Source organism: Muntiacus reevesi, chromosome 7 (assembly GCF_963930625.1).
Source record: "Muntiacus reevesi chromosome 7, mMunRee1.1, whole genome shotgun sequence".
In the NCBI taxonomy this organism is placed as follows: domain Eukaryota; kingdom Metazoa; phylum Chordata; class Mammalia; order Artiodactyla; family Cervidae; genus Muntiacus; species Muntiacus reevesi.
In genome coordinates this window covers 29,851,105-29,873,745 of record NC_089255.1, presented here as the reverse complement: position 1 = coordinate 29,873,745, position 22,641 = coordinate 29,851,105, and positions in this window count along the sequence as shown.

The following is a 22,641-nucleotide window of genomic DNA, read 5'->3' as shown; positions in this document are numbered from 1 at the left end:
AAAAATAAAGTCTCTCACTGAACAAAGCTAGTGGAGGTGATGGAATTCCAGCTGGGCTGTTTCAAATCCTATGATGATGTGAAAGTGCTGCACACTATATGCTAGCAAGTCTGGAAAACTCAGCAGTGGCCACAGGACTGGAAATGGTCAGTTTTCATTCCAATCCCTAAGAAAGGCAATGCCAAAGAAGCTCAAACTACTGCACAATTGGACTCATCTCACACGCTAGTAAAGAGCATTACTTGCTCAAAGTTCTCCAAGCCAGGCTTCAGCAATACGTGAACCGTGAACTTCCAGATGTTCAAGTTGGTTTTAGAAAAGGCAGAGGAACCAGAGATCGAATTGCCAACATCCTCTGGATCATCGAAAAAGCAAGAGAGTTTGCTTTTTCATGGGGTTGCAAAGAGTCAGACACGACTGAGTGACTGAACTAACTTACTATTTAGGATGCTCTTTAAGAGGCTCTTTAGTTCTTCTTCACTCTCTGCCATAAAGGTGGTGTTATCTGCATATCTGACGTTATTGATATTTCACCTGGCAATCTTGATTTCAGTTTGTGCTTCATCCAGCCCAGCATTTCTCATGATGTACTCTGCATATAAGTTAAATATGCAGGGTGACAATATACAGCCTTGATGTATGCCTTAACCTATTTGAAATCAGTCTGTTCTTCCATGTTCAGTTCTCACTGTTGCTTCCTGGCCTGCATACAGATTTCTCAAGAAGCAGGTCAGGTGGTCTGGTATTCCCATCTCTTTCAGAATTTTCCACAGTTTATTGTGATCCACACAGTCAAAGACTTTGGCATAGTCAATAAAACAGAAATAGATGTTTTTCTGGAATTCTCTTGCTTTTTCAATGACCAGCGAATGTTGGCAATTTGATCTCTGGTTCCTCTGCTTTTTCTAAAACCAGCTTGAACATCTGGAAGTTTATGGTTCACATATTGCTGAAGCCTGGCTTGGAGAATTTTGAGCATTACTTTGCAAGGATGTGAGATGAGTGCAATTGTGCGGTAGTTTGAACATTCTTTGGCATTGCCTTTCTTTGGGATTGGAATGAAAACTGACCATTTCCAGTCCTGTGGCCACTGCTGAGTTTTCCAAATTTGCTGGCATATTGAGTGTAGCACTTTCACAGCACCATCGTTTAGGATTTGAAATAGCTCAACTGGAATTCCATCACATCCACTAGCTTTGTTCGTAGTGATGCTTTCTAAGGCCCACTTGACTTCACATTCCAGGATGTCTGGCTCTAGGTGAGTGATCACACCATTATGATTATCTGGATCATAAAGACCTTTATTGTACAGTTATTTTGTGTATTCTTGCCACCTCTTGTCAATATCTTCTGCTCTGTTAGGTCCATACCATTTCTATCCTTTATTGAGCCCATCTTTGCATGAAATGTTCCCTTGGTATCTCTCATTTTATTGAAGAGATCTCTGGTCTTTCCCATTCTATTGTTTTCCTCTATTTGTTTGCAATGATCACTGAGGAAGGCTTTCTTATCTCTCCTTGCTATTCTTTGGAACTCTGCATTCAAATGGGTATATTTTTCCTTTTCTCTTTGCCTTTCACTTCTCTTCTTTTCACAGCTATTTGTAAGGCCTCCTTATTGCCAAATTCAGACTTAAATTGAAGAAAGTAGGGAAAACCATTAGACCATTCAGGTATGACCTAAATCAAATCCCTCATAATTATACAGTGGAAGTGAGAAATAGATTTAAGGGACTAGATCTAATAGAGTGCCTGATGAACTATGGTTGGAGGTTCGTGACATTGTACAGGAGACAGGGATCAATACCATCCCCTAGAAAAAGAAATGCAAAAAAGCAAAATGGCTGTCTGAAGAGGCCAGTACTTGGGGTCACAGGTAACTGGGCAAGAGTGGTCCAGGGCCTGTGACCCTATCTCTCTAGCTGTAGATGCCCCCACGACTTCGGCCCTCCTGACCCACCGCCACCACACCATCAACAGTAGCATCCACAAATTCAACAACTCCAGGCATAGCAGAAGCACCCAAAACCCCAGTTCCTCCTCATCTGCTATAGCCACGGAACCTGTGACTCAGGAGAGCCCCAGCACAGGAGTAGCACCTATCATCCCGGTGCCTCAGATGTTGACAGCAGCACCAGCAGCAGCAAGGCCCCAACAAGGAGTGACAAAGGGACTGGGAGACACCTCTGAATGATGGAGGCAAGGGAGGGTGGACAGTGCCATCTCTACAATGTTATATATAGACATATATGTATATTTAATGTATAACCAGAGGCTGTTCAAGTAAGAATAGCCAACAACTTGTGCTGTAGCGCCACTTACTGAAAAGTAAAAGAGAGACCTTTAATGTCTAATCTTGAATTCTTTATTGTAAAAAGAAAAAAAAAGTTTTACCTAAAGAAGAAAGTTATTCACTGCTTCAGATGAGGAACAAATCATCAAGCCTCATAAAGACTCACAGTAACACTGTATCACAAACATAAAGTAATACTTCTCCAGAAACCAAATGTAAAGTCATGGAATATTACTCAAAGACAGAAATCTAGAAAAGATGCAAGTAGAAGAAGAAAGACAATTAAGATTTAAGAAAAATGAAGAAATTCTACATTACCTATCTGACTCTTTTAGGAAGAGGACATAAAGAAATAATTATTCAAGAAGAAGAAAAGGAGAAGGGAGAAGAGAGTGTTGTTTATTTTTGTTTTTTAATAACTCAGAAATTCCCAAACTTGGAGAAGAAACTGGATATACACTCCCATGAACCCAAGAGAGCACCCAATTACCTCAACACAAAAAGATCTTCTCCAAGATACATTAAATTAAAATTGTCAAAGTTAATAAGAAAGAATTTTAAAGGCAGCCTGGTTTAAAAAAAAAAAAAAAAAAGTGGTAACTTCCAAAGGAACCCCCATAAAGTTAGCAGATATGTCATCAGAAACTATACACTGGGAGGCAATGGAATGACTCTCTAAAAATACTGAAAAATAAAAACTGGTCAACTAGGAACACTCTATCCTGCAGTTATAATTCAGATATGAAGGAGAAATAAAGTCTTTCCCAGACAAATAGAAGCCAAGAGAGTTCATCAACACTAGATCTGCCTTATGGGAAATGTTGAAAGAAGCTCTTTATCAGAAACAAAATGACAAATATACACAAAATTTTGAGTAAAGAATCAGAAAATTGCAACTCTAATTAAGAATAGATTTGTAAAGGTTAAAGGAGAAACAAGCAGCAAAAATAATTATAACTACTTCAATTTAGTAAAAAATTCACAACATAAAAAGGAATAATTTGAGGCAATAAGAACATAAAAGAGACAGAAGAAAAAGAACTTTTATAGGCAAATGAAGATAAGATGCTATCAGGAAAATGACTATCTTATTTATAATTATAATGTTTTATATGAACCACATGATAGCCATAAAACATAAATCTAAAGCAGAGTTTTTCACATCAGGTGGCCAAAGTAAAGAGTAGTGGTTATCAAAGGGGAAGATATTGAGAGAGAAGGTGAAATGGGTCAAAGAGTTCAACTGTATGGTGAGGGGTGGAAATTAAATTTTTGGTGGTATTTGCAGAAGTAAAAATATGATGTACACGTGAAACTTACATAATGTTATAAAATAGTGTTGACTCAAAAAAATTATTTTAGATGAATGGGGAAAAAATAAAACAGAAGAAGGATTTCAAATCAACAACCTAACTTTACACCTCAAAGAACTAGAAAAAAGAATACGCTAAAGCCAAAGTTAATGGAAGGAAATAATAAATGTTAAAGCAGAAAAAAACAGAACAGAAACATTATATAGAAGAACAGCAAAACTAAGAGTTGGTTATTTGAAAAAGATCAACAAAATTGACAACTCTTTAGCTAGACTAAGAAAAATAGAAGACTCAAATAATAAAAAGTAATAGAGATTATGTTGCAACTAGTATCCTAAAAATAAAGAATAACAAAAACTGTTATTAAAAAAATATATGCCCCAAGTAGGATAACCTACAAGTTATGGATAAATTTCTAGAATTCATACAACCTGTCAGGACTGAATATGAAGAAATTTAAAGTCTAAGCATACCTATAACTAATAAAGAGATTGAATCAGTAATCAAAAACTTCCCAACAAAGAAAAGCATAGGACCAGATGGCATCACTGAAGAATTATACCAAACATTTTAAAAATTAACAATTTTTCTCAAACTCTTACCACAAAAGTGAAAATGAGGGAACATTTCCAAGTTCATTTTATGAAGCCAGCAATACCCTGGCAAAGATACTGCAAGAAAAAAAAAAATCAGGCAAAGATACTTCAAGAAAAGGAAACTATCATCCAGTACCCCTGATGAATGTTGATGCAAAAATCCTCAACAAGCTACATCCAAACTAAACTCAATAATACATTTAAAAAATTCTACACCATGACCAAGTGAGATTCATGGAAAGCAATGTTGGCTCAACATATGAAAGTCCATCAATATAACATACCACATTAAGAGAATGAAAGACAAAAACCACATGATTGTCTTAATTGATGCAGAAAAAGCATTTCACAAAATTCAACAGCTTTTTCATGACGAAGGCATTCAACAAATTCGGAAGAAAAGGAAATTGCCTGAGCGTGATGAAGCCCATAGCGGAGAGCCCACAGCTGTCTTTACACTCAGTGATAAAACCTGAAAGCTTTCCCCCCTAAGATTAGAAAAAAGGCAAGGGTGCCTTCTCACTGCTTCTATTCAATATGGTACTAGAAGTCCTAATCAGAGCAGTTAGTCAAGAAGAAGTTGTAAAGGCATCCAGATCAGGAAGGGAGGAGTAAAATTTTCTCAGTTGTTAGGTAACATTGTCTTATATGCAGAACACCCTAAGGATTCTACAAAAATATTGTTAAAATTAATGCACAAGTTCCATAAAATGTCAGTATACAAATCAAAACATAAAACACTGCTGGAGCAATTTTGTACACCAACAATAAAAAAATCTGAAATGGAAATTAAGAAATCAGTCCCATTTACAGTAGCCTCAAAAAAAAAAAATACTTAGGAACAAGTTTAATAAGTAGATGGTAGACTAATACACTGAGAACTACAAAACATTGCTGAAAAAAAATAAAAGATACAAATAAATGAAAAGACAGTCATAGGTTGGAAGACTTAATATTGTTAAATGATCCGTACTGTTCAGAGCAATCCACAGATTCAGTACAATTCCTATCAAAATCCCAATGGCATTGATTTTTCAGAAATAAAAAATATTATTCATACGGAACCTTAAAGAACCCCAATAGCCAAAACAGTCTTGAGAATACCGAACAATGCTAGAGGCATTACACTTCCTGGTTTCAAAACATATTGCAAAGTTACAGTAATTGAAACATTATGGTGCTGGCATACAAACAGACATGTAAGTCAATGGAACAGAATAGAGCAGCCAGAAATGGACCTTCATATACATGGTCAAATGACCTTCAACAAGAATGCCAAGGCTACTCAATGGGGAAAGCATGCTATTTTCATGGTGCTAGGAAAACTGGCTCTCTACATGCCAAAGAATAAATTTAGACCCTTACCTTTTACCATGTACAAAAATTAACTCAAAATGTATTAAATGCCTAAACATAAGGCCTGAAACTGTAAAAGTCATAGTAGTAAATATAGGGGGAAACTTTATGACATTGCATCTGGCAGTGATTTCTTAGATGTAATAACAAAAGCATAGGCAGTAAAAGCAAGAATATGAAACAAATAGGACATCAAACTTAAAAACTTCTGCACAGCAATGGAATCAGTCAATAAAATACATACAAAATAGGGGAAAATATTTGCCAATCATCCTAGTATGCAACACCTGCAACTTAACAATAATAACAAGAATAATCCAGTTAAAATATGGGCAAAGGAATTGAATAGACATCTCTCCAACATCTACAAATGGCAGACAGATGAAAAAAATTCTCATCATCACTATTATCAAGGGTGTGGAAATAAATAAACTATAGCATGATACCAATCCACAAAAACATTAGGATAGCCTCTATCAAAAAAAAAAAAAAAAACAGAAAAAGTGCCAAGTGTTGGTGAAGATGCAAAGAAATTATAATCTTTGTATACTCTGTTGGGAATGTAAAATGGTGCAGCAGTTATGTGAAAAAGTGTGGAGTTTCCTCAAAATATTAAAAATAGAACTACCATATGACCCAGCAATCCTCCCTTTGGATATATATTCAAAATAACTAAAACCAGGATCTTAAAGAGAAGTTCACACTCCTGCATTCATTGCAGCATGATTTGCAGTAATTGAGATGTGGAAACAACCTAGATATTCATTGACAGATGAACAGATAACAAAAATTGATGTATACATATGATAGGATTTTACATATGATAGAATTTTACTCAGCCTTACAAAAAAAGGAAATTCTATCATATGCAGTAACATGGATGAGCCTTGAGGACATTATACTACATGAAATAACCTAGTCACAAAAAAAAAAAAATTAGCTAGTCACAAGAAGATAAATGCTGTATGATTCCACTTATATGAGTTATCTAAAGTACAGAAACTTACAGAAACAACACACAGGATATTGGTTGTCAGGGACTGGGGGTAGGGAAGGAAAGAGAAGATGTCCAATGGGTACAGAGTTTCAATTTTACCGGGTGAAAATGTTCTAGAGATTTGTTGTACAACAATGTGCATATATTTAACATTACTGTACTACATGTTTAAAAATGGTTAATGTTGTAAAATTTATGTTACTTGTCTTTAATAAAAGATAGATTTGTGTGTGTGTGTGTGTGCATGCTCAGTGGTGTCCAACTGTTTGCAACCCCATGGACTGTAACCCACCAGGCTCCTCTGTACGTGGAATTTTACAGGCAAGAATAATGGAGTGGGTTGCCATTTCTCACCCTAAAAGATAGCTAGAAAATCATCATATATGTGGAAATTAAACAAATCTCTAAATAATTCATGGCACAAAGAATAAACCCAAGTGAAATTAGCAATGTTTTGAACAAATTTCTAGTGAAAATTTTGACATATCAAAATTGCAAAATAACATTAAAGTAGTATTTCCAGTGAAATTTATAGCCACAAATATATATATATCAAATATAAGGAGAATCACCAAAAATGAGTAAGCTAAGCAGTAATCATAAGTTAAAGAATAGAAATTTAACCCAAGGTAACAATGTTTTTAAAAGAAATTAATTACATAAAATAGAAACATAAATTTTGATATTTAATACATGTTCAATCTATGTTTGCTTTAAACTCATGACTCTAACTTTAGAAAATAACAAAATCTGATAATGAAATTAAAAAATAACACAATTTGATAATGAAATTAAGAAACAGGAAAAGTATAAGTCAACCTCACTCAGAAACATAGGTTCAAAAATCCTTCAGAAAATATTATCAAACATGTGACATATAAAATGAACAATACACCATGACTAAGTTGGGTTATTCCATGAATGTAAGGCTGACCTAACAATTGAAAATCAATTCATGAATTCACCACATTAACAGAATAACAAAGACAAAAACATGATCATCTTCAATAGATACAGAAAATGTTATATCTATGTGTGAAATGATGAGATCTTTTCTTTAAGGACAGGATAAGGGTGCCTAGAATCACCACTCCTATTCAGCCAGTGGGGAAGGCAAGAGAAATAAGTAAATGTAATTAGGAAAATGAAGATATAAAACTATCAATATTTACAGATTATGACTGTGTAAGTAGAAAATGTAGAACAGATCTATAGACACATACTTAGAATGTAAAGTTTCTGGGTATAAGGTTAATTTAGAAAAATGATTTCATTTTTGTACAACAAGAAATAGCTAAAGTGAACCAGGCTGCCTTCTACTTTTGTACTGAGTAACTCTGAGCAAATTTTCTAACTTCTCCTCTCAGTTTCTTCTTTTTAGCAATGGTAATACTGTATCTTAGTGATTCTGACACACATTTTTCCATTTTTTTAAACATCTTTGAAATTATGATGTGTCTTAACAATGATGTCTTAGATTTCATGAAATATGGTATCATATGTAGTATGGTATCATAATGTAGTTTGGAAGGTGAATTAATAAATACAGTAAATTTAAGATATTTGCAATAGTGCCTGACACTTAACAAATGTTCAATAATGTTAAATATTGATATAATAATTATTTTCTTCCATTATATTTTCTAATGAGTTATTGTTTGCATAAAGAAGGCTTCTTTTTTAAATAGATTCTCTTTATAGAACTAGCTTAAAAAATTTTTATTATTTGATTTCCTTGGATTTCTTAAGTATACATATAAGTTCAATTTGAATATTTTTATATCTCATTTTATTCTTTTCAAGTTTCATTTTATCCAGTACTCTATGAACAGTTATAATTACAATAATAATAGCATGATAACAATAGTTATGATAATAATGAAACCCAGCACTAAGTAGAACTTACTATATACAGATACTCTTCTAAGCATTCTAAATGTGGACCTACTTGCCTTTTCCTTTATAGTAGAGTAGTTAAATTATAGCACATTAACTCATAGGGATACATTCATTGACAGGCTTTATTTCACAGAGTATACAGCATTGATAATTGCATATTACATATCTAAATGATAAAAGTGAAATTGTACCTATGATTGTAGATATGTAAAATTTATGCATCTAAATAATACACCATGGACTGTAGTCTGCTTGGCTCCTCCATCCATGGAATTCTCTAGGGAAGAATACTGGGGTGGATAATCTTTCCCTTCTCCAGAGGATGTTCCCAACCCAGGAATCGAACCCAGGTCTCCTGCATTGCAGGCAGATTCTTTACCGTCTGAGCCACCAGGGAAGCCCAATAACCTTTTAAAATATGTTAATTATTTATAATCTAAAGGATAAAGTTATAGGGAAACTTCTCAATCTGTTGCAGATACAGAATTTTTGTGAGAAAACAAAAACTTTTTTTTCCAAGGTGATGCTTTTATTGTTATTTTTGACCCCTTCAATGTATTAAAAGTGGGATGAGGAATCAAAGTAAGTCCTTGGAAGCAGTAAAATAATTGTGGACAGAAAGAAGGAATAATGATTAATGCAGTATCCCCCCAAAGTAGGTGAGTCTCAAATATTAGAAATTAGCTAATATTTAATAATTGTGATATTAAACAATCATAGTATTTAATAATAATAGCAATTAGAAAATGGCTTAATATATCATAGAAAATGCTTAAATTATTATTTGAGTAATAGTATTTTCACAGTGAACATTAGCAGTGCGTTGGGTGCCACTTTATATCAAAAAAATCCATCCGTATTGAGTAAATGCTACCTAGTAGGACTTTGCAGCTACATATTTGATGGTCTCTGTTGATCATCTCATATGTTTGTGCATATGAATTTATGGGTGGTTGATCCAAGTCAACCATATAAAAAATATTTTCTCAAAAATGACTTGTTTTTCTAATAATTTACTAAAGTCAAAAAATTAAAGTCACTTCAAAAATAAGATTCTTCACTCCCTTAAAACTAATTTCCCTGGATTAGGTCCAAGAGTAGTTCAAGTCCAGTTTGAAATAAAGTAGGAACTGATATCTGCTTATATTTTTGCACATTCTTTAACTATGGCATACATAACTAATTACCCATCTTTTTGTTACAAAATAAAATTCAGAATAGAATTATATATTCCAATAGTGTACTTCTTATTTTATTTATAATTTAGAACATGGTCCATATACAGGAAGATATTGTACAATGTATTATATACTATTTAATTGCTTCTTTTTCTTCATTCAATTTATATCAGTTTATTTGCCTAAATAAGTGACTATCTAATGAGAGAAAATAAAATCCTTGAGGATTTTAGCATCTTTTTAACTTCCCTTTAAACCTCTCCTGAGTTATGTTTCCTAAAAGAATGAGGCATAGTAATGGAGTCCCCTGAGAACCTTCAAACATATAGCTTTCACTTCACTGGGGACTTCCTTTCCTTATTCAGGTTAAGTATTTATGTGTATTTTGAATTTCTGGTTTAGAATTTTGACCCAACCCTAATTATAAGCTAAGGTTCAGTTCCACTGCATATAATGGGGCTTTCAGCTTGGTACAAATATTTTTCTAAAGAGAGAGAGCATTTCCTAATGGATTTAAGATTGGCGATTTACATGTCCTCTTTGAGCTTAGTGTATGTGCTTCTTCCAATCCTTCTTCCTTCCAGTCGGTTTCTCTTTATCATCAGTAGTAATCATAAGCCTCTAAAAAAGAAAGCTATTTAGTAAGAAAACAGACTTGATGTTTCAAACTTATCTTAATTGATTACTTTAGATTTAATTAAAAGTTGTTTAACCCACCTTAAACACAGCTAACTATATTAAGCAGGAAAATTAATGAATGCCTTATCCAGAAAAAAATTAGGTTAATCAGTTTAGTCTTGTTACTATTCATTGAATGACCTCCTGTATGCAAAACTTTCTGCCTCCCCTCTTTTTTTTTTCTTAGTAAAATCATATTTTCCACATGAGAAACAAATGTTGCTAGAGATTTTTTTTTTAATATCACATTTCCTAATTTTCGAAATAGGTTACATAGTTATTGCTTTGGCATATTTTTACAGTTCTCCTACTGGACTAGATTATAAACTTGATGAGAGTGGAGATCATTTCTCACCTATTGACTACTCATATAACAGCACATATAACATCATGGAGCCTAGCATTTATTAGGCACTCAATAAATATTTATTAACTTGAAGTAAGTTAGCCAACTTCTTTAATTTGTCAAAGGAAGAATGATTGATTTAAAGTAATCCAGGGAGCGAAAAAGGTCCTGGTTTGGGCTGCTGGCGTGTTCACTCTTCAGAGTCAAGTGGAATCAGTTCAAAGACAAATCAAGAAAGAGGGTCATCTTGAGGTAACAGGCTTCAGGCAACTCTCACCTCATCCAATATGTTTGCAAAGGTGAACTGAGATTAAGACAGGCATCAAGGTACAGGTGGTGTAACTTCAAGACCATGGGACTCTTCTCCCCAGTTTAATGACCAGAACATTGATTCATATTTGCCTTGGCTGACTCTTAGAGAAATCCAAAGTAATAGTGGCTAAACTGCATAGATCAATCCCTGAGCCTTTGGAGTGGGAGCACTGACTCCAAGACCCTAGACTACCAGAGAACTAACCCTAGGGAGTATCAAATAGTGAGAACTCACACAAAGGAAACCACTTGAGTACAAGACACAGCATCACCCAACCACCAGTAGCACCCTGTGCAGGACGCCTCATCTAAACAACAAACAAACAAAAATACAGAACCAATCATCAGCAGACAGGATTACCACCTTGCCCATTGGGGGAAAAACAAACAAACCAACAAACAAAAATTCAGCACAAATCTCACCCTATACGAAGCTTACACAAACCAACAGACCAAACTTAGGAGGGCAGAAACCAAAAGGAAGAAAGAATTCAACCTCGAAGCCTGGGAAAAGGAGACCTCAAACACAGTAAGTTAAAAAAAAATAATGAAAAGGCAGAGAAATAGTACACAAATGAAGGGACAAACTAGAAACACAGAAGTTCCAATAAATGAAGAGGAAATAGGCATATTACCTGGAAAAGAATTCAGAATAAGGATAGTAAAGATGATCAAAAACTTTGAAAGCAAAACGGAGAAAATGCAAGAACCAGTCAACAAAGACCTAGAAGAATGAAAGAATAAACATACAGAGACAAACACAATGACTGAAATTAAAAATACTCGAGAAGGAATCAGTAGCAGAATATCTGAAGCAGAAGAATAAATCAGTGAGCTGGAAGATAAAATTGTGGAAATAATTTCTGAAGAGGAGAATAAAGTAAAAAGAATGAAAAGGACTGAGGATAGTCTCAGAGACCTCTGGGACAATATCAAATGCACCAACATTCAAATTATAGGGATCCCAGAAGAAATGGCAATAGGAACATACATATCGATAATTACTTTAAATGTAAATGAATTAAGTGCTCCAACCAAAAGACACAGACTGGCTGAATGGATACAAAAACAAGACCAATATATATGCTGTCTACAAGAAACCCACTTCAGACCTAAAGACACATATAGACTGAAAGTGAGAGGATGGAAAAATGCATTCCATGCAAATAGGAAGCAAAAGAAAGCTGGAGTAGCAATCCCCATATCAGACAAAATAGACCTTAAAATAAAGAAGATATCAAGAGATAAGGAAGGACACTACATAATGATCAAGGGATCAATCCAAGAAGAAGACCTAACAATTGTAAATATCTATGCACCCAATACAGGAGCACCCCAATACATAAGACAAACACTAACAGACAAAAGGAGAAATTGACAGTAACACAATAATAGTAGGAGGCTTTAACACCACACTCACACCAATGGACAGACCATCAAAACAGAAAATTAATAAAGAAACGCAAGTCTTAAATGATACATTAGATGAAATGGGTCTCATTGATATCTTCAGGACATTCCTTCCAAATGCAGAAGAATACACCTCTTCTCAAGTGCACATGGAACATTCTCCAGGATAGACTACATCTTGGGTCACAAATCAAACCTCTGTAAATTTAAGGAAATTGAAATCGTATCAAGCATCTTCTCTGACCACAATGCTATGGACTAGATATCAATTACAAGAAAAAAACTATAAGAAACACAAACACATGAAGATTAAACAACACATTTCTAAATAACCAACAGGTTACTGAAGAAATCAAAAGGGAAATAAAAAAAATTTCTAGAAACAAATAATGAAAACAGGACAACTCAAAACCTATGGGATGCAGCAAAAGCAGTTCTAAGAGGGAAGTTTACAGCAATACAATCCTACTTTATGGTAGTCCAGGGCCTTACCTATATTCACTGCTACTATAAATAAAGTAGTTGTTGGAGCATGAGGTGGTATATAATAGAAAATGAGACAGCACTGTAATTTATGGAAAGATATCATGTACTTTTGTTTGGGGCCATAGAAGTAACATTATCCCATTTCAGTTTGTGCGCATGTAGAAATAAAAATTACAGTGATTAGTCACAGAAAAAAGTGAACATTGGATATAACCTATTAAGATATTAAATTTTAAGGTCAAAATCCTTCTGTATTGCTTAATGGAGATTCTAAATTAAATAATAGTGGAGATTTAATTTTGCTTGATAATTCATATGAAAACAACATTCAATTAATTACCAAATATATTTTAAAAATTAAGACAAATATACAGATTGTATGTCGATTTTGCTTTAACCATTTATTGTACTATTTGTTGAGCTTCCTTGGTAGCTCAGCTGGTAAAGAATCCACCTGTCATGCAGGAGACCCTGGTTCAATTCCTAGGTTGGGAAGATCTGCTGGAGAAGGAATAGGCAGTAAGATATCTTACCTTTTGTTGTATTTCATCAAATTTTGTTGGGAACACTGACAAAAAAATCAATGATATTAAGGAATTAATTTTTTAGGTGTGATAATTGTATGTGGTTCTATTCATAAAAGCACTAGCAGTTTACCAACTGAAATATGCACAGATGAAATGTTATGATATCTGGGGTTTTCTTCAGTAGTATCACAGTGAGGATAAGTGGGTGAAAGTATAAACGAAGTTTTATAGGATAACCGTCAACATTTTTTCCTCACAATTGTATTATGAAAACCCATATAATGAGAACACTGTTTTGATATGAAACATGTTTTGATATGAAAACTCAGTTTTGAAAACTGCTTGGAAGTCACTTTTTAAAACTGGGGAGTATGCTTTTTTATATTATGATATACAAATTTACCCTCAAGATATATTTTATGTATGTCCCCCTATTTTAAACCAAGCTAGAAATTCAGTGTATACCATGTCACCAATATCTACTATTTGCCATTTTCAGATATTTCATTTTCTTATTACTGGGTAAAATTCTTACCTTCCCTTTCAGTTTTTTCTTTAGTAAATATAAACTGCATTTATCTATCCAATTTCATCGTTTTTTTTAGCTTCCTGATTCATCATTTCTTCTGCTCACTAATCTTTATTCTTAGCATTTGACAGCCTCAGACAAGCTGTTTAGGGGTAACTGCTCGTGTGAGGTGAACTGTAATGAGGAAGAAGACCAAAATGAAACTCCACCTCTCATCTGGAAGTCATTACTCAGAGTCTCTTTTTCTCCTTTATTGCTTTGTAATATAATTGTATATGAATTCACATGTAAATTCAAACTTTCTGTTATGACTTTTACCTCCTAATTTTTGCAGATTATTAACAATACATAGTAATAATAATCGGTGGTGTTACTGAGCAGTTATATGAGATGGACACATTTCTGAGGGTTTCATATGTATTATATGATTTAATTCTGAAGTACCAATTATGAATACATAACTAAGTATTATCATTGTCACCATTTTGCACAGCTGGTAAGTTGAAGAGTGAGAATTCAAACACAGGCAGCTGACCCCAAGGCACAAGCAGTTTTAATCACTGTGGTAGATGGCCTTTTAAAAAGTACAATTAGGATAATGTATTTGTTCATGATGCTGAAACAGCTAGCTGAAAAATGTGAAATTAATCCAAACCAGCTTGTTCTTTACTGAGATAAAAAAGAATAAAACTGATCGAATTACATTTTTTCCATTTAAATAATTTTGTAGTATATAAACAATATGAATATTAGTTATCATAATATCTATGTGCTGCTTTTTCTTTCTTTTGACATCATCGGCTTCTTTTAAACTTCAGATTTATGCTTTTGCCTAGTTTAAACATGAATTTCTTCTGAAAGTACACACACACTTACACACCAAAAAAAAAGTTATTTGGAAAGGAAATTGTACTGGTTATACGAACACATAAATTATTTTTATAAATTAAGTTGCCTTCCAATTTTTAAAATTAGGAATAATAATATATTTTAGAATGAAAAATTTCACTTATGAAGAGTCTTACTAATCTTCATCTTGTGAGCTGATCCAGAATAATGCAGTGATAACTTTTGTAGGTGACCTGGCATCAGAGGCACGGGTTTTTGGTGCCCTTGTCACATCCTGTGGAACACTGCCAAATAGCTATGGGCACACTAACAGCCTTCTACCAAAACTCGGGCTGTGCACTTCTCCATTCTTCTGCCTCAGGGCTTTCTCTGAAGTTAGGGGAGCTTACTCGGCCCTTGTGCCAAGGAAGCTTGGAAGAGTGAGGAAGATATTGCCACTTGCAGAAATATGCAACTAATGAAAGGATATTGTGAATAAATACACCAGCCTGATAAGCTTCCCTGATGACTCAGTGGTAAAGAATCCACTTGCAATGCAGGAGACATGGGTTCAATCCCTTAGTCAGAAAGATCTACGGAAGGAGGAAATGGCAACCCACTCCAGGATTCTTCTCTGGAAAAGCCCATGGACAGAGGAGCCCTGGCAGACTAGAGTCCATGGGCTCACAAAGAGTCAGACACAGCTGAGTGACAGAGCGCACACACACACACACACCAGCCTGATTAGCCTTCAAATGAGCAGTTCTGAGCCACATTCTACAGACTAGTAGAAATGATCCTTGGTTGTTCAGATCATTAACCCACTCAGTCGCATTGTTGGCGTCTCCTTTCCTCTCTTGCTCCCCATTCCTTCTCAGTCAACATTTTGGGATTTGCCTCCCAAGTAAGTTACCTACATCCAAGTTCTTATTTTAGACCCTCTTACGGGATAGATTGAAGGTAGGAGGAGGAGGGACCACAGAGGATAAGATGGTTGGATGGCATCACCGACTCAAAGGACACGAGTTTGAACAAACTCTGGGAGATGGTGAAGGACAGGAGAGCCTGGTGTGCTGCAGCCCCTGGGGTCGCAAAGAGTCAGACACAACGGAGCAACCAAACAACAATAAACATCAGTGTGACAGGGGAAAAAAGTAAAATTTGGGGATTTGAGTTATCTCTGAAATGTATTCTAAAGCTTTATGCAAATAACCATGGCTTCTTTCTATAGTCTAAGATGCACGTGTGTATGTATGCCTAGTGTGTTGTCTGCTTCCTAAAGTGCTTTTGTTAACACCATAATTTTAAATTAAGTTTTTCAGAAAGCTGTTCCTGCTGTACGTTTTGGCATCTAAGATTAGGTCAGTGGCCGTAAATCTATTTTATGTACTTAATGCAAAGGAGATAGTGCTGTCTTGGGAATCGTGTGAGCCAGATTCGTTACTTTGCCCCTCTTGTAAGATATTGACATATAAAACAAAATGCTCCCATTTTGTTTTGCATCTTTCTTCATTTAAAACTTTAAATAAAGAATGTTTATGCAAGGTTCTTTTTCATTCATAAAAATGGAAATCACTCTGAGTGACTGCATGAGTAGGCTTGTATTCTTGTTCACGAATTCGCATGATAGATCACCCCATAAAATCTTTACATTTGGCTTGTGCAGCTGAGTTCATGACTGAATAAGAATGATAAAGAAGCTTTAGCATTTTGTGGAAAGAAAAGAATTCATGCCTTCTAGTTGGCCCTTAGCTAGCTTTTAACTGCCTGGAAAACAGCTAGAAATGTATAATCAAACTTGCCATTAACGGCACAATGTTTTGTGTAAATCTTTAGGTCATAATCTGTAAATTAATGCAAAGGGATTCTTTAAAATTTATTTGGTTTTCATTATACTCACATGGAAATCTGCCAATCCAAACATCTATATATCTTTATTTTTTTCACCTTTCTATTCATCAGAAATTAAAATAGAAATGATGGATTGTGTCACTGACTGGTCCAGCAGCCTCTTTCTTTCAATGCATTAGTGTGTGTTTACGGTTTGAGCTATATTATTTTCAATTTCTGGCAAAATAGTCAGTTTTTGATCCTGGGTAGAAAATGTCAGTGCTCACATTTCCTATGGGGTTTTGGCTTTTTTGTGAAAAGGTAGGAGAAAGCTAAATAAATTATGATGCTGTCATCTGAAGAAACCACAGTGTAATTCTTTGCCAAATTTTAGCAAGAACAGAGCTGATCATCTGCTAGTATAAGCCTTTCCTTGAACCCTACCAGCAGTTCACTCAAGCTGCTGCCTGTTCTCTTTCATGCTGTGAGATTGTAGCCTACAGAAGTCCTTTTAACCTTTCCTTGCAAAGTTAATTGATTTAATAACCCCCAAAGAAGATAAATTTTGCCAGAGGAATTTAGGTATCTAAATTTAGGAATTTAAAATTAGCAAATGAACTTAAGTAATATTTTAAGACTGAGTTTCTTCTTAATATAAATAGTTTATGGAGAATGCGTATGTCTTGTATTAATTTTCTTCAAAGCTGACACCCTTCCCATCCTTCACAAATCTATTTTCCTAGATTTTAAGCAATAACAAATATTACCAGATAACATTTGTGTGTTATAGTCTTTGAAATCATATATTCTCAATGTGAATATAGCTAATGGATATTGTAATCATCTGATACTATAGTTTGCCATGCATGCTTAAGTGCTCCTCAATAACCTTTAATTTATACATTCTAGTATCTTTTACTGACCCCAAAAGGAAATATCCTTGCTTGGATTGATGGCATTTTTATCCTACCCATTTGAAACAATTAATAGGAAAGAAATCTCAATATTAAAGATTGTGATCTATGAGGATTCTTTAATTTAATTTTTAACAATTATTTTATAACACAGTTTACAATTATTTTTTCATTGATGTAGAGTGGATTTACAATGTTTTGTTAATTACTGATCTACAGCAAAGTGATTCAGTCATACATGTATATATATGTTCTTTTATAAATTTTTTTGGAGTATAGTTAATTAACAATTTGTGCTAGTTTTTGCTGTGCAACAAAATAAATCAGTTATACATCGATGTATATCAATTGGTTTTTTTTAGCTTCTTTTCTCACATAGGTCATTACAGAATATTGAGTAGAGTTCCTTGTGCTATACAGTGGGTACCTTTTAATTTATTACATATATGTAGTGTATTAGTTTATTTTATATATAGTAGTATGTCAGTCCCAAACTTCCAATTTATCCCTCATCACTCCTTATTCCCTGGTAGCCATAAGTTTGTTTTCTACACCTGTAACTTTATTTCATTTGTACCCTTTTTTTAGATTCTACGTTATCATGTGATGTTTGTCTTTGGCTTCTAAGTTTGATTAGATCCCATTTGTTTATTTTTGTTTTTATTTCTATTGCCTTGGGAAACTGACCTAAGGAAATATTGGAACAATTTATGTAGAGAATGTTTCGTCTGTGCTCTCTTCTAGGAGTTTTATAGTGTCATATCTTATGTTTAAGTCTTGAAGCAATTTTGAGTTTATTTTGTGTATGGTGAGAGGGTGTTTTCTAACTTCATTGATTTACAAAGAAGCTCTCCAGCTTTCCCAAAACCACTTGCTGAAGACTGTCTTTTTCCAATTGTATATTCCTGCCTCTTTTGTCAAAGATTAACTGACCATGAGTATGTCACTTTATTTCTGGGCTCTGCATTCTGTTCCATTGATCTATATGTCTTATTCTTGTGCCAGTGTCATGCTGTTTTGATTACTGTAGCTTTGTAGTATTGTCTGAAGTCAGAAGAGGGTTATGCCTCCTGCTTTGTTCTTTTTATTCAGGATTACTTTGGCAATTTTAGTTCTTTTCTGGTTCCATATGAGTTTTAGGGTTATTTGTTCTAGTTCTATAAAAAATGTCATGGGATAATTTGATAATGATCTCACTATATCTGTAGATGACTTTGGATAATATGGCCATCAAATGATCTTATTAGTTGATTTATATTTATTGATAAATAATTTTAAGTCTTTGTTTCCTCATCACCTTTTTCATTTATCACCTTTTCTTCTTTTGGTCTGCCCCATCCTAGGATTTTTTCTTTCCATAATGTATATTCAGCAAACATTTTTTAGTGCCCAGCCATGTACAGTGCTACAAGTTGGGTTTACTACAGAGAATCAAATAGATTTATTTTCTGTACTCACAGATTTTAGAGTGTAGTGGAAATAATACCCATAATTATGCAAAAAAGATATGGGAGAAAGAGATGCATACACCTCACCTAGATTGTTTATCCAGGCATCTAGGGAGTTACCAGGCTTCCCAAGTGGTGTTAGTGGTAAAGAACCCACCTCCCAATGCAGGAGACATAAAAAACACAGGTTCAATCCCCGAGTTGGGAAAACCCCCTGGAGGAGGGCTTGACAAATCACTCCACTATTCTTGCCTGGAGAATCCCATGGACAGAGGAGCCTGTCAGGCTACAGTCCATGGTGAAGCAAAGAATCAGGCACAATTTAACAACTGATTGCAAAACCTTCTCCTGTTCTGTAGCTTACGTTTTCACTCTCTTAATGCTGTCTTTCTTTCATACAGAGAATTTGTTAATTAGTGTAATGCAATTTACCATGTTTTCCTTTACAATTAATGCTTTTTAGTGTCCTATTGAAGAGAACATTTCCAAGTCCAATAGCATGAGGAAATGTTCATTTTCTTCTAGAAACTTTCTTGCTTACATTTCACATTTATATCTATAACCCCTTTAAGAAGTGATTTTTATGTATGGATTAAGGTAAGGTTCAGATTCGTAAAATTCATAATATCCTTTTCCATAAAAATATATGAATGAACCATCATTATTGTTTGAAAGAACAATTCTTTCTGCAGTGCTCTGTAGCTTTACCTTTCTCATAAACTAAGTATTTATATAACTGTGTCCCTGCTTCCAATTCTTTGTTTTATTCTGTTGATTGATTGGTCTATCTTTTTCTAGTACCACACAATCTGAACTATAGTAGCTTTTAAGTACTATATCAATGTCTTGATACCCATTAGAAAAAATTCTCCAGATTTCGTCTTTGAAATGATCTCTATTAGCTCTTCTTAGTCCTTTGCATTTCCTTGAAAATTTTAGAATGAGTGTGTCAGCTTCATTCAAAAATAATACTAGAATTTAGATCAGGAATATATTAAACTTATAAGCTAGTTAGGGGAGAATTGAGCTTTCTGAAGTACTGAGACTTTTAACTTAATGAACAAGGTGTGTATCTCATATTGAGAGTTTTTCATCACATATAATTTATCTTAAAACTTTAACATTATATAAAATATGTGCATGAAATGTATCAACCAAAGATAGAGGCAGTGGTAAACTGGGAAGAATAGGCTTTGTCTGGCTGACTAGTTATTTAATTACAGATAGTAGAATAATTCCATTAGTCCCTTGCTGCCAAAGCAGCCAAATCTGCCATCTAATTCTAGACCAAAGCCACACATATGTGAATCTAATTCTGATGGAGAGATTCTCAGAGGGGAATTTGATTGCCAGAGATGTAATCTAGAGTTTTCCTCTAAAGAGGACTGATTATATCCAAAAGATAAGTGACCTACATGTACTGGCTTGGGGATATGGTTAGAGCTCATATAATCAGAACCTATACTCAGAACCATGAAAGAAGAGACTGTCACTTGGACTGAGGACATATTTGCAGTGAAAAACAATGAAGATTCTAAATACTTCTCCATAAATAAACTGATAACCAAGAATCACCAAAAATTTAAAGCAAACCAACTCAAGCATGACATTCAACAAAAATCGTTTAAAGGAATGACAAAAAGAAGAACAAACAAACCCCAAAGTCAGCAGAAGAAAGGAAATAGTAAAGATCAGAATATAAATAAATAAAATAGAGGGCAAAACAAAAATAGTAGAAAATATCAATGAAATCAAGAGCTAGTGTTTTGAAATGATATAAAACTGATAAGCCTTTAGCAAGCCATCAAGAAAAAAAAAAGAAAAGTCTCAAAATGAGAAATGAAAAGGGAGAAGTTACAACTGATATCACAGAAGTACAATCATAATCATAGGAGAATACTGCAAAAAGTTATACACTAACAAAGTGGACAACCTAGAAAAAATGGATAAATCCCTATAAACATACAGTACATACAAACATTCAATACTGAATCAGGAAGAAATAGCTAATATGAACAGACCAATTACTAATATTAAAATTGAATAAGTTTTTTAAAAATTCCCAAAAACAAGTCTAGGACTGAATAACTTCACAAGTGAATTCTACCAAACATTTAAAAAAGAGTTAATACCTATCCTTCTCAAATTATTCCAGAAAATTAAAGAGGAAGGAACACTCCTAAATTCATGCTAGAAGGCCAGGTTTACCCTGATACCAAAACCAAAGATATTAGAGAAGAAAAATTAGAGGCCAATATTCCTGATGAACATAGAGGCAAAAATCCCCCACTAAATATTAGCAAACCTAATTCAGCAATACATAAAAAAGATTATATACCATTATCAAGTGGAATTTATTCCAGGGATACAAGGATGTTTCAGCCTACACAGATCAATCAATGTGATATACCACATTAAGAAAACACAGGATAAAAATTGCATGACTTTTAGAATAGATACACAAAAAATCATTTGACAAAATTCAACATCCATTCTTGACAAAAACACTTCAACAAAATTAGCATAAAGGGAACATATTTCATAATAAAGGCCATTTATGACAAACCCACAGCTAACATACTCAATGTTGAAAATCTGATGCTTTTCCTTTAAAATCAGGAACAAGAATGTCTACCCTTGCCATTTATATTTAAAAATTAAAAATAGAACTACCATATGATCCACGAATATTCACTCCTAGGTATATATCTGAAGAAGACAAAAACACAAATTTGAAAGGACATATGAACCCCATGTTCATAGCAGTATTATTTACAATAGGTAGACAAGGGAGCAATTTGTGTTCAACAGCAGATGAATGAATAAAGGAGATGTGAGATATATATACATATGTGCATGTATGTGTATATATATATATATATATATATATATATGTATATGTATACACACACACACACACACACACACACATATATATGGGGCTTCCCATGTGGTGCTAAAGGAAAAGAACCTGCCTGCCAATGCAGGAGACGTAAGAGATGTGGGTTCAATCCCTGGGGCCAGAAGATGCCCTGGAGGAGGGCATGGCAACCTGCTGCAGTATTCTGGAGAATCCCATGGACAGAGGAGCCTGGTGGGCTACAGTCTATGGGATTACAAAGAGTTGGACACAATGGAAGTGACTGAACTGAACTGAACTGAAGTGACTTAACAGCAGTGTCTATATAAATGGAATATTATTTGGCCATAAAAAATAATGAAATTTTGCCATTTATAACAATGTGGATGGACCTGGAAGGTAATATGTTTAGTGAAATGTTAGAAGAAAAGAAAACTATATATTTTCACTGATATGTGGAATCTAAAGAATAAAATAATGAATATAACAAAACAGAAACAGACTCACAGATACAGAGAACAAACTAGTCATTACCAGTGAGAAGGATTGGGTTGGGAAAAGAGAAGGGGATTAAGACATAGCAACTACTAAGTGTAAAATAAATAAGATACAAGGATGTCATGTACAGCACTGGGAATATAGCCAATATTTTATAACAACTTTATATGGTATATAATATATAAAAAATATTGAATCCCTTTGTTGTAAACCTGAATCTTTTATAATATTGTAACTCAATTATACTAAAATTAAAAATACTAGTTTGGAATGAATAGTAAAAACAACAGATTTTCCAGGTGATTCAGTGGTAAAGAACCTGCCTGCAGATGCAGGAGACGCAG